This window comes from Belonocnema kinseyi, chromosome 7, assembly GCF_010883055.1.
Source record: "Belonocnema kinseyi isolate 2016_QV_RU_SX_M_011 chromosome 7, B_treatae_v1, whole genome shotgun sequence".
Classification (NCBI taxonomy): Eukaryota; Metazoa; Arthropoda; class Insecta; order Hymenoptera; family Cynipidae; genus Belonocnema; species Belonocnema kinseyi.
In genome coordinates, this window is record NC_046663.1 from 7573133 (window position 1) to 7586072 (window position 12940).

The following is a 12940-nucleotide window of genomic DNA, read 5'->3' on the forward strand; positions in this document are numbered from 1 at the left end:
TAACTAAAAATTAAGTTGAACTAAATTTAGAATTTAATTTGATTTAAATAATTTAAAGTTTGAATTTATAGTTTAAATTTTAAAAGTTGAACTAAATTTAACAAATTTCAGTTTAAAATCCGATTTTTTCCGTTAAGAATTCGATTTGGAACAAAAAATTCGACTATTTCTATTTTTTGTGAAATTTTATCTTTTTCAGTGAAAAATTCCATTTTTTTCGTTAGGAATTCGATTTTTAACGGAAAATTCGACTATTTCAATTTTTGGTTGAAATGTTATCGTTTTTAGTTAAAAACTAAACTACTTGGGATTAAAAGTTAAACTCTTTTGTTGAAAATTAATTTTGTTTGTTTGAAGATTCATTATTTTAATTGGAGATTTATCTCTTTTTAATAACTAACTAATTCGTTGAAAATCACTTTTTTAACTGAAAATTAAACTAAATTTAAAGTTTAAATTTTATTTAAATAATTTAAAGTTTGAATTTATAGTTTCAATTTTTTAAATTATATTAAATTTAACTAATTCCAGTTGAAAATCCGATTTTTTTCCGTCAAGAATTCAAGTTTTCGGTGTTTTAATCATTTTGGACAATTTGGAAAAGTGATTTTTTTTGTCTTCAAAATTTAAAAGGAAGAAATTAATTCCAAGTCGTTTTTAGATTTTCTTCTGAATTGTAATAGAACATTTCGTTGTCTTGTTTATTGCGAATGTTTGTTTTTTTAACTAAAAATGACAACTACTTGTGTTAACAGTTAAAACTCTTTTCTTGAAAATTAATTATTTTAACTAAAAAAATTAAATTGAACTAAATTAACAATTTAATTTAAGATTTCCATTTGATTTAAATAATTTAAAGTTTGAATTTATAGTTTCAATTTTAAAATTTGAACTAAATTTAACTAATTTCAGTTTAAAATCCGATTTTTTCCGTTAAGAATTCGATTTGGAACAAAAAATTCGACTATTTCTATTTTTTGTTGAAATTTTATCTTTTTCAGTAAAAATTCCATTTTTTTCGTTAAGAATTCGATTTTTAACGGAAAATTCGACTATTTCAATTTTTGGTTGAAATTTGATCTTTTTTAGCTAAAAATTCAACTACTTGCGATTTAAAGTTAAACTCTTTTGTTGAAAATTAATTTTGTTTGTTTGAAGATTCATTATTTTAATTGAAAATTTATCTCTTTTTAATAAGTAACTAATTCGTTGAAAATCATTTTTTTAACTGAAAATTAAACTAAATTTAAAGTTTAAATTGTAAAATGATTTGATGAAACAAATCAATCCTTTCTTCGACCGTTGATATTTATTGATTTCAAATCGTAGATTTCAAATTCTTTATGTCTTACGGTCCAATCGTAAATCGATTTTGAAGTTTTCGAACATTTCGAAGAACATGTTTTTTTGACTCATATTTATTTTTTCGATTTACGATTGGACCGTAAGGCATAAAGAATTTGAAATCTACGATTTAAAGTTTAAATTTGATTTAAATAATTTAAAGTTTAAATTTTTTAAATTATACTAACTTTAACTAATTCCAGTTGAAAATCCGATTTTTTTTTTCGTTATGAATTCAAGTTTTCGGTGTTTTAATCATTTTGGGCAATTTGAAAAAGTGAGTTCCCTCTTCAAAATTTAAAAGGAATAAATTAATTTCAAGTTAATTTTAAATACTTGTGTTTACAGTTAAAACTCTTTTGTTGAAAATTAATTATTTTAACTAAAAAAATTAAATTGAACTAAATTTTAAGTTTAATTTAAGATTTAAATTTGATTTCAATAATTGAAAGTTTGAGTTTATAGTTTCAATTTTAAAAGTTGAATTAAATTTAACTAATTTCAGTTTAAAATCCGATTTGTTTTCTTTATGAATTCTATTTTGAACAAAAAATTCGACTATTTCTATTTTTTGTTGAAATTTTATCTTTTTCAGTTAAAAATTCCATTTTTTTCGTTAAGAATTCGATTTTTAACGGAAAATTCGACTATTTCAATTTTTGGTTGAACTTTGATCTTTTTTAGCTAAAAATTCAACTACTTGCGATTAAAAGTTAAACTCTTTTGTTGAAAATTAATTTTGTTTCTTTGAAGATTCATTATTTTAATTGAAAATTTATCTCTTTTTAATAAGTAACTAATTCGTTGAAAATCAATTTTTCAATTGAAAATTAAACTAAATTTAAAGTTTAAATTTGACTTTAATAATTTAAAGTTTTAATTTATAGTTTAAATTTAAAAAATTATACTAAATTTAACTAATTCCAGTTAAAAATCCGATTTTTTTTCGTTAAGAATTCAAGTTTTCGATGTTTTAATCATTTTGGGCAATTTGGAAAAGTGATTTTTTTTGTCTTCAAAAGTTAAAAGGAAGAAATTAATTCAAAGTTGTTTTTAGATTTTTTTCTGAATTGTAATAGAACATTTTGTTGCATTGTTTATTGCGAATGTATCTTTTTTTTTTAGCTAAAAATGCAACTACTTGTGATAACAGTTAAAACTCTTTTGTTGAAAATTAATTATTTTAACTAAAAAATTAAATTGAACTAAATTTTAAGTTTAAGATTTCAATTTGATTTAAATAATTTAAAGTTTGAATTTATAGTTTCAATTTTTAAAGTTGAACTAAATTTAACTAATTTCAGTTAAAAATCCGATTTGTTTTCTTTATGAATTCTATTTTGAACAAAAAATTCGACTATTTCTATTTTTGGTTGAAATTTTATCTTTTTTAGTTAAAAATTCAACTACTTGCGATTAAAAGTTAAACTCTTTTGTTGAAAATTAATTTTGTTTGTTTGACGATTCATTATTTTAATTGGAAATTTATCTCTTTTTAATAAGTAACTAATTCGTTGAAAATCATTTTTTTAACTGAAAATTAAACTAAATTTAAAGTTTAAATTTTTAAAATTATACTAAATTTAACTAATTCCAGTTGAAAATCCGATTTTTTTTTTCGTTATGAATTCAAGTTTTCGGTGTTTTAATCATTTTGGGCAATTTGAAAAAGGGAGTTCCCTCTTCAAAATTTAAAAGGAATAAATTAATTTCAAGTTAATTTTAAATACTTGTGTTTACAGTTAAAACTCTTTTGTTGAAAATTAATTATTTTAACTAAAAAAATTAAATTGAACTAAATTTTAAGTTTAATTTAAGATTTAAATTTGATTTCAATAATTTAAAGTTTGAATTTATAGTTTCAATTTTAAATGTTGAATTAAATTTAACTAATTTCAGTTAAAAATCCGATTTTTTTTTTGTTAAGAATTTGATTTTGAACAAAAAATTCGACTATTTCTATTTTTTGTTGAAATTTTATCTTTCTTAGTTAAAAATTAAATTACTTGCGATTAAAAGTTAAACTCTTTTGTTGAAAATTAATTATTTTAACTAAAAAAATTAAATTGAACTAAATTTTAAATTTAATTTAAGATTTAAATTTATAGTTTCAATTTTAAAAGTTGAATTAAATTTAACTAATTTCAGTTAAAAATCCGATTTTTTTTTCGTTCAGAATTTGATTTTGAACAAAAAATACGACTATTTCTATTTTTTGTTGAAATTTGATCTTTTTTAGTTAAAAATTCAATTACTTGCGATTAAAAGTTAAACTCTTTTGTTTAAAATTAATTTTTTGTTTGAAGATGCATTATTTTAATTGGAAATTCGTCTATTTTTTAATGTGTAACTAGTTTGTTCAAAAACATTTATTTATCGGATATTTAAACTAAATTTTGAATGTTTAAATTTTATTTAATTAATTTATAGTTCAAAATTTAAAAGTTAACCTAAATTTTCATTAAGAATGAGTTAACCTAATTTTTTCATTAAGAATGAAATTTTTAACGAAAAATTCAACTACTGACGATTAAAAATTTCAACTCTTTCGTTGACAATCATTTTTCTAACTAAAAATTAAACTAAATTTTATTTTAAAGTTTAAATTTAATTTAATCAATTTAAAGTTGTAATTTTATAAGTTAAACTAAATTTAGTTGAAAATTCGATTTTTTTGTTAAGAATGATAATACAAAATAGACTATTTCTATTTTTGGTTGAAATTTTATCTTTTTTAGTTGAAAATTCAACTACTGGCGATTAAAAGTTAAACTCTTGTTAAAAAAAAATAATAATTTTTTGTTTAAAAATTCATTATGTTAATTAAAAATTCATCTCTTTTTGAATATGCAACTAATTTGTTGAAAGTCATTTTTTTAACTGAAAATTAAATTAATTTTTTGTTAGTTAAAAATTCAATTACTTGCGATGAAAAGTTAGTTAAAAATTAATTTTTTTGGTTTGAAGATTCATTATTCTAATTGAAAATTCATCTCTTTTTTAATATGTTACTAATTTGTTAAAAATCATTTTTTTAACGGAAAATTAAACTAAATATAAAATTTTAAATTTGATTTAATTAATTTAAAGTGTTTAATTTATAGTTTAAATTTTAATATTTAACTAATTTCAGTTGAAAACCATTTTTGTAACTGAAAATTAAACTAAATTTAACGTTTAAATTTTATTTAAATAATTTAAAGTTTTAATTTTAAAAGTTAAACTAAATTCGACTATTCTATTTTTGGTTGAAATTTTATTTTATTTTTAGTTAAGAATTCAACTACTTGCAATTAAAAGTTAAACTCTTTAGTTGAAAATCATTTTTTTAACTGAAAATTAAACTAAATTTAAAATTATAAATTTTATTTTTAAGTTTAAATTTGATTTAATTAATTTATAGTTTGAATTTTAAAAGTTAAACTAAATTCAGTTGAAAATCCGATTTTTTTATTTTCATCGGAAAATTCGAATATTTTATTTTTGCTTGAAATTTTATCTTTCTTCGTTAAAAATTTAACTACTGGCGATTAAAAGTTAAACTTTTGTTAAAAAATAATTTTTTGTTTGAAAATTCATCTCTTTTTGAATATGTAACTAATTTGTTGAAAATCTTTGTTTTTTAAACTGAAAATGAAACTAAATTTAAAGTTTAATTTAAGATTTAGATTTTATATAATTAATTAAAAGTTTCTATATATAGTTTAAATTTTTAAAATTGAACTAATTCCAGTTGATAATCCGTTTTTTTTCGTTAAGAATTCAATTTTTAACGGAAAATTCAATATTTCTATTTTTGGTTGAAATTTGATCTTTTTTAGTTAAAAATTCAACTACTGGCAATTAAAAGTTAAACTATTTTTAAAAAATAATTTTTTATTTAAAAATTCATTATATTAATTGAAAATTCATCTCTGTTTGAATATGTAACTAATTTGTTAAAAGTCATTTTTTGAACTGAAAATTAAACTAAATTTAAAGTTTAATTTAAGATTTAGATTTCATATAATTAATTTAAAGTTTAAATTTTAAAGTTAAACTAAATTGAACTGATACCATGTTGAAAATCCGATTTTTTTCGTTAAGAATTCGTTTTTTAACGGAAAAATCGACTTCTATTTTTAGTTTAAATTTTATATTTTTTAGTTGAAAATTCATTCTTTTAATTGAAAATAATTTTTTTAACTAAAAATTAAACTAAATTTAAAGTTTAAATTTGATTTAATTAATTTAAACTTTTAATTTACAGTTTAAAATTAAAAAGATAACTAAATTTAACTGATTCCAGTTGAAAATCCGTTTTTTTTTTGTTAAGAATTCGATTTTTAACGGAAAATTCAACTATTTCGATTTTTGGTTGAAATTTTAACTTTTTTAGTTAAAAATTTAACTACCTGCGATTAAAAGTTAAACTCTTTTTTTGAAAATTAATTTTCGTTTTTACGAAGATTCATTATTTTAGGAAATTCGTCTCTTTTTGAATATGTGTAATCAATTTATTGAAAATCATTTTTTAAACTGAAAATTAAACTAAATTTAAAGTTTCAATTTGATTTAATTAATTTTTAAAGTTTTAATTTATAGTTGAAATTTTAAAAGTTAAACTAAATTTAACTAATTTTTAGTTAAAAATGCAACTACTTGCGATTAAAAGTCAAACTTTTTTATTAAAGATTGTTTCATTTTGTTTGAAGATTCATTATTTTATTGAAAATTAATCCCTTTTTAAATTTGCAACTAATTTGTTGAAAATAATTTTTTGAACTGAAAATTAAACTAAATTTAAAAATCTAAAGTTTAGTGTCAAGTTTAAATATGATTTCAATTGATTTAACATTTTAATTTATAATTAAAAATTTATCGCTTTTAAACGGAAAATTCGACTATTCCATTTTCCTTGATATTTTATCTTTTTTAGTTAAAAATTCAACTACTGGAGATAAAAAGTTGAACTATTTTGTTAAAAATTAATTTTTTGTTTGAAGATGCATTATTGTAATTGGAAATACGTCTCTTTTTGAATATGTAACTAATTTGTTAAAAAAAACATTTATTTATCTGAGAATTAAACAAAATTTTCAAAGTTTAAATTTTATTTCATTAATTTATAGTTTAAATTTTAAAAGTTAAACTAAATTTCACCAATTCTAGTTGAAAATCAGATTTTTTTTCGTTAAAAATGAGATTTTTAACGGAAAATTCGAGTATAATTTCTTTATTGGTTGAAATGTTATTTTTTTAGTTAAGAATTCAACTACTTGCAAGTAAAAGTTATACTCTTTTGTAAAAAATCTTTTTTTTTAACTGAAAATTAAACTAAATTTAAAAATATAAATTTTATTTTAAAGTTTGAATTTTAAAAGTTAAACTAAATTAAATTGAAAATCCGGTTTTATTTCGTTAAGAATGATATTTTTAAGGGAAAATTTGAATATTTTATTTTTGCTTGAAATTTTATCTTTTTTAGTTAAAAATTCAACTGCTTGCGGCTAAAAGTTAAACTCTTGTTGAAAATTAATTTTTTTGTTTGAAGATTCATCTCTTTTTGAATATATAACTAATTTGTTGAAAATCATTTTTTTAACTGAAAATTATACTAAATTTAAAGTTTAATTTAAGATTTAAATTTGATTTAATTAATTTAAAGTTTTAATTTTAAAAATTAAACTAAATTTAACTAACTCCAGTTTAAAATCGCATTTTTTTCGTCAAGAATTCGATTTTAAACGAAAAATTCGACTATTCTTTTTTTGCTTGAAATTTGATCTTTTTTAGTTAAAAATTCAACTTTTTGGCGATATGAAGTTAAACTCTTGTGAAGAAATAATTTTTTGTTCGAAAATTCATGATTTTAATTGAAAATTCATCTCTTTTTGAATACGTAACTAATTTGTTGAAAATCATTTTTTAACTGAATATTAAACTAAATTTAAACGCATTTTCTTAATGTTTAAATAAATTAAAAAATTTAAAGTTTAAATTTGATTTAATAAATTTAAAGTTTTAATTTATAGTTTAAATTTTAAAAGTTATACTAAATTGAACTATTTCCAGTTGAAAATCTGATTTTTTTTCGTTAAAAATTATATATTTAGCGGAAAATTCTACTTCTATTTTTGGTTTAAATTTGATCTTTTTTTAGTTAAAAATTCATTCTTTTAATTGAAAATAATTTTTTTAACTAAAAATTAAACTAAATTTAAAGTTTAAATTTGATTTAATTAATTTAAACTTTTAATTTACAGTTTAAAATTTAAAAGTTAAACTAAATTTAACTGATTCCAGTTGAAAATCGGATTTTTTTTTCGTTAAGAATTCGATTTCAAACGAAAAATTCGACTATTCTATTTTTGCTTAAAATTTTATCTTTTTTTAGTTAAAAATTTAACTACTTGCGATTAAAAGTTATATTGATTTGTTGAAAATCATTCTTTTAACTGAAAATTATACTAAACTTCAAAATACAAATTTTATTTTACAGTTTAAATTTTATTTAAATAATTTAATTTTTTATTTCATTAATTTATAGTTTTAATTTTAAAAGTTAAACTCTGGTTAAACTAAATTCAATTGAAAATCTGATTTTATTTCGTTAGGAATGGTATTTTTAAGGGAAAATTCAAATATTTTATTTTTGCTTGAAATTTTATCTTTCTTAGTTAAAAATTCAACTACTGGCGATTAAAAGTTAAACTATATTGTTAAAAATTAGTTTTTTCTTTGAAGATTCATTATTTTAAATAGAAATTCGTCTCTTTTTGAATATGTAACTGATTCGTTGAAAATAATTTTTTAAGTGAAAATTAAACTACATTTAAAAAGTTAAAATTTTAGAAGTTTAAATTAAAGAAATTTAAGTTAAATTAAAATTCAACTTAAAATCCTATTTAACGTCCAGTAATCAAATTACTGTGCAGAATTCCTGGAAATAAAACCCAAGAATCCAATGACGAAAATTGATGACCATTATAACTTATTTTTTTTTATTTTTGTCCAAGGAGGAAAATTATTTTCTTTTTTTTTAAGGAGAAAAAAGTGTTTTTCTTTATTTCATTTTTTTTTTAATTTCAATCGAAATATTTTATGGTGGTTGTCCAAATTTGGTCGTTTATTATTATTTTTTTTATTTTCCGAAATTCTGCACATTAAATTAAAAATTTAAACGAAATTTAAATAATTTCAGTTGAAAATTCATTTTTTCCCTTTAAGAATTCGATTTTTAGCGGAAAATTCTACTATCTTTGGTTGAAATTTTATCATTTTTCGTTGAAAATTCATCTATTTGATTGAAAATTTATATTATTTATCAGTTTGGTTGAAAATTAATTTTTTCAACTGGAAATTTAACCTTTCCATTCTAGGTATAAAATTGACCTCTAGTTTAAAATATAACACTTCGGTAGTAAATTTTTATTTTTTAAATAAATATTCATTTTTTTTCGTTTAAAATGTACGTGATTTTATTTTTAAAAATCGACTGTTATCTCAGAAAAACGACTTTTTTGGTAGAACATGATTTATTTATTTGAAAGTTAATCTTCTTCTTTGAAAATTATTCTTTTAGGGTAATAATTCCGATAATTCCAGTTAAATATTCACAATTTTAGTTAAAAATTCATATTTTAGGATAGAAATAAATGTCCTTGGTTGCAAATTAATCTCTTGTTGAAAATTAATTTTTTTATTGAAGATTCTCCATTTTTATTACAAATTCTTTTTTTTTTTTGTTCAAAAAATGAATTATTTAATTGAAAACTTGTTTTTTTTTCTGTGTATGAAAATGAACTTTTACCGAAAATTTAACTATTTTTCTGAAAATCCAATTTTTTTATTAGGAATTAAATTTTTAACGAAAAATTCAACCATCATGGTTGAAAATTGATCTTTTTGAATAAAAATTCAACTATTGAGTTGAAAACTTATATTTTTTATTCAAAAAGTCATTATGTTTTTTTTTGTAGAAAATTGACCAATTTGGAAATTCATCAGTTTCGTTGAAAGTCAATTTTTTCAAATAAAAATTTATCCGGTCCATTTTGGTAAGAAAATTGACCTTCTCTAGTTCACAATTTAACACTTTAGATGTAAATTTGTATTTTTTAAATAAAAATTTATTTTTTCGTTTAAAATGTTCAGGAGGCTGTTACGTAATTGAAGTACTGTCCCTTATTAAAAATTCGTTTTTTTATCAATTGTTTGACACAAAAATTAGTTTTTTTATAATTAAAACTTTTTTTTTAATGAAATGTTTAAATATTCCACTTTTCGTTAAAATTTTACTTTAAATTCTAATGAGATTAAAATTAAATTAAGTTAACAAATAAAATTATTTAAACAATTTATTATTTATAGTAATATTCTCTTAGAACAACGCTAGAAGAAATTGTTTTAAATTAATTTTTAAAAGAAAAATCATTAATATTTTTTACAGGAATCTTAAGTATATTTTTTTATTATCTGAAAAACTTAAAAAATCATTTAAAATCGTCAAAATCTTCAAAAAAAATATATTTTGTTAAACAATTCATGGAATCATTCCAAATTTTTAATTACTTTTGAATCTCTTCAAAACTTCGAAGTATCTTTTTTCCTGATCGAATTTTTTCTAAAGTAATAATTATTTCATTTTTATTTATTTTTACAAATTCTTTCAAAATTTCTTAATATCGTTTAAAATGATTCGACTTTTTTTCTACCATCTTTAATAAAACCTGCAACATTTTTTTAAGTGACCGAAAATCTTCCAGATTATTTTTTTTTACAATTTTGGAAATCTCTTTAAATCTTTAAAAAAAACTTTTAGGACTAATGACCTAATCTTTTATTAATTGCAAACATAAATAAAATAGTTCAGTTTAAAGTTTAAAAATAAAATTTTCAAAAAAACTACTTCAACTAAAACTATTTAAGTTTGCAACCTATAAAAGTTTTAAAAGTATTTTTAAAAAGATTTAAACAGATTTCCAAAATTGTAAGAAAATAATCTGGAAGATTTTCAGGATTTTAAAAAAAGTTTGCAGGTTTTATTAAAAAATTGTAGAAAAAAGTAGAATCATTTTAAACAATATTCAGAAATTTGGAAACAATTTCAAAAATAATTCAAATGTTTAAAAAATTCCAAATAATTAAAAATAAAATTATATACGAAAATTTCATTAAGATTCCTATGAAAATTAAAAGTAGATTTTTGTCTTAGAAAATTAATTTCAAGAAAATATTTAAGAAGATTTCATAAGATTTCCAAAATTTTAAACAAAAATCAGAAACTTTTACAGTATTTTATTTTTTATTTTGCAGAATTGATTAAGAGTTTTACGAAAAATTCAAATAAATTGAAGAGATATTTAGAAATTAAAAAAAAAATAATAATTCAACATTTGAAAAGATTTCAACCAAATTTTAACGAAAATGTAGATTTTGGAAGTTTTTAAAACAAAATTTTGAAGCTATTTAAGGATTTTTAAAGCTCGAAGATAATGAGAAAATTTTCTTAAAATTTTTGGAAAATTTTTCAATGATTTTTTTTTAATTTCAAAAATGGTTTTTTACAGAGTACGTAAAACAAATTTAAACAAAAACAAATTTGAAAGTATAAATAAAAAATCATTACTTTAGAAAAAATTCAATTAGTTTAAAAGATATTTAGAAGTTTTGAATAGATTGAAAAAGTTTTTAATTACTTTAATAAAAAATATATATTTAAAAATCTTTAAATAAGATTTTGACGTTTTTGAATTATTTTTTAAGCTTTTCAGATAATAACAAAATATAGTCAAGATTCCTGTAAATTTTTTTATTATTTTTCTTTTTAACAAATAATTTTAAAAGAATATTTAACAAGATTTCGAAACAAATTTTGATTTATAAAAATCCAGTTCTTTTCTTAGGATACATGGACAAAAATGCAACTTTTTGGTTGTAAAATGAACTATTTTTATAAAAAAAATCATACTTTTTGGTAGAAAATTCTTGCTGTTTCGTTAAAAATTTAACTATTTCGTAGAATATTTACTTTTTGTTTAAATTTAATATTTTGGGGTTAAAAAAATCATTTAAATCCTTTCTGGATTAAAATTCCACTATTTTAAATCTGTTTAAAAAGAAATCTCATCTTTCATGCATAAAACTGCAACTATTTGGTAGAGAATTAAACTATTTTAGAAATTCTTTTTTGTTAAAAAAATTCATATTTTAACCGTGAAAAATCAACAAATTATTCATAATATAACTTTTTGATTCAAAAAATCGTTTGTTTTAGTAGAAATGTTATTTTTGTGTGAAAATTTCACTTTTTTGGTTAGAAATTTATATTTTTTTGAAGATTTATATTTGTGTTTGAAAATTTATCTATTTAATTGAAATTTTAACTCTTTACTGGAAAAGCCTATTTTTAATATTGATCTTTTTGATTCGAAGTTTCTCCTTTTTTTTGGTAAAAAAAAAAAATAAGTTTGTGAGTTTGAAATTTTATTTTTGCTGAATAAAAATGAGTTTCGTTAAAAATTAATTTTTTACTGAAATTTTTTACTTATTTGATAATTCAATTGCTTGAAGGTTCAACAATTTGGATCAAATTTTATTTATTTTTTGAGTGAAAAATCTTTATTTGTTAAAAATTCGTCTTTTTGGTTTTAAAATTATTATTTTTTAAAAATAAATTTCATCTTTTTTATGGAAATTTAAACTATAGATAATTTTTTGTTAGAAATAGACGACTGAAAAATCCCAAAAAATAAAAATACTGAATTGGAAAATTCCCGAATAATAAAATTGCCGAATTATAAAATTCCTGAATAATAAAATTCCCGGCTGTTAATATTATTGCCGAATTGGAAAATTGCCGAATTATAAAATATCACAATTTTATAGGTTCAATTTTTTCCAACGCTTTTTTTATTTATTTATTTTTTCAAATTCTATTCATATTTAAAAAATGCTTCAACCAGAAATATTTTATTTAAAATTATTGTTATTCTAAATTCAAACAATTTTCGAAATTTAAAAAATAAAAAATAATTGAATAATACTTCATTATTGTATTTTTAATCAATAAAATATGTTTATAATAAATTGTAATTGTTTAATTTCTTGAATTTGACAATTCAGAAATTTTACCAATCGGTATTTTTATTTTTCGACAATTTTATTATTCGGTAATTTTACAGTATCGGGAATTTTATTTTTCCCGATATTTCAGTCATCCCGTTAAAAATTTATCTTTTTAGTTTGAAAATTCAAGTATTTTTTAAAAAGCCATCTTTTATAGTATAAAAGACTTTTTTTTATTTAAAATAAATCAATAAATTTGAAACATATATTTGATCAAGGATAATAAAGAAATTAGTCAAGGAAAAGTCAGGGAATTTTGAAAATGAACTTCTCGGACTGTAAACTGTATTTGTATATTTTACAAATTTGTATCGAACTCAGAATTTTTTTTTACCCAAATACAAAAGTACCTGCAATGGGCGAATAAAAATTTATTTATTTATTTATTTATTTATATAAAAATCGGTATCGTGTGTGTATAGACAAACTATTTACAGATATTAATGAGACCTTGAAGGGAATTAAAAATCAGCCATTCAGACTGAGA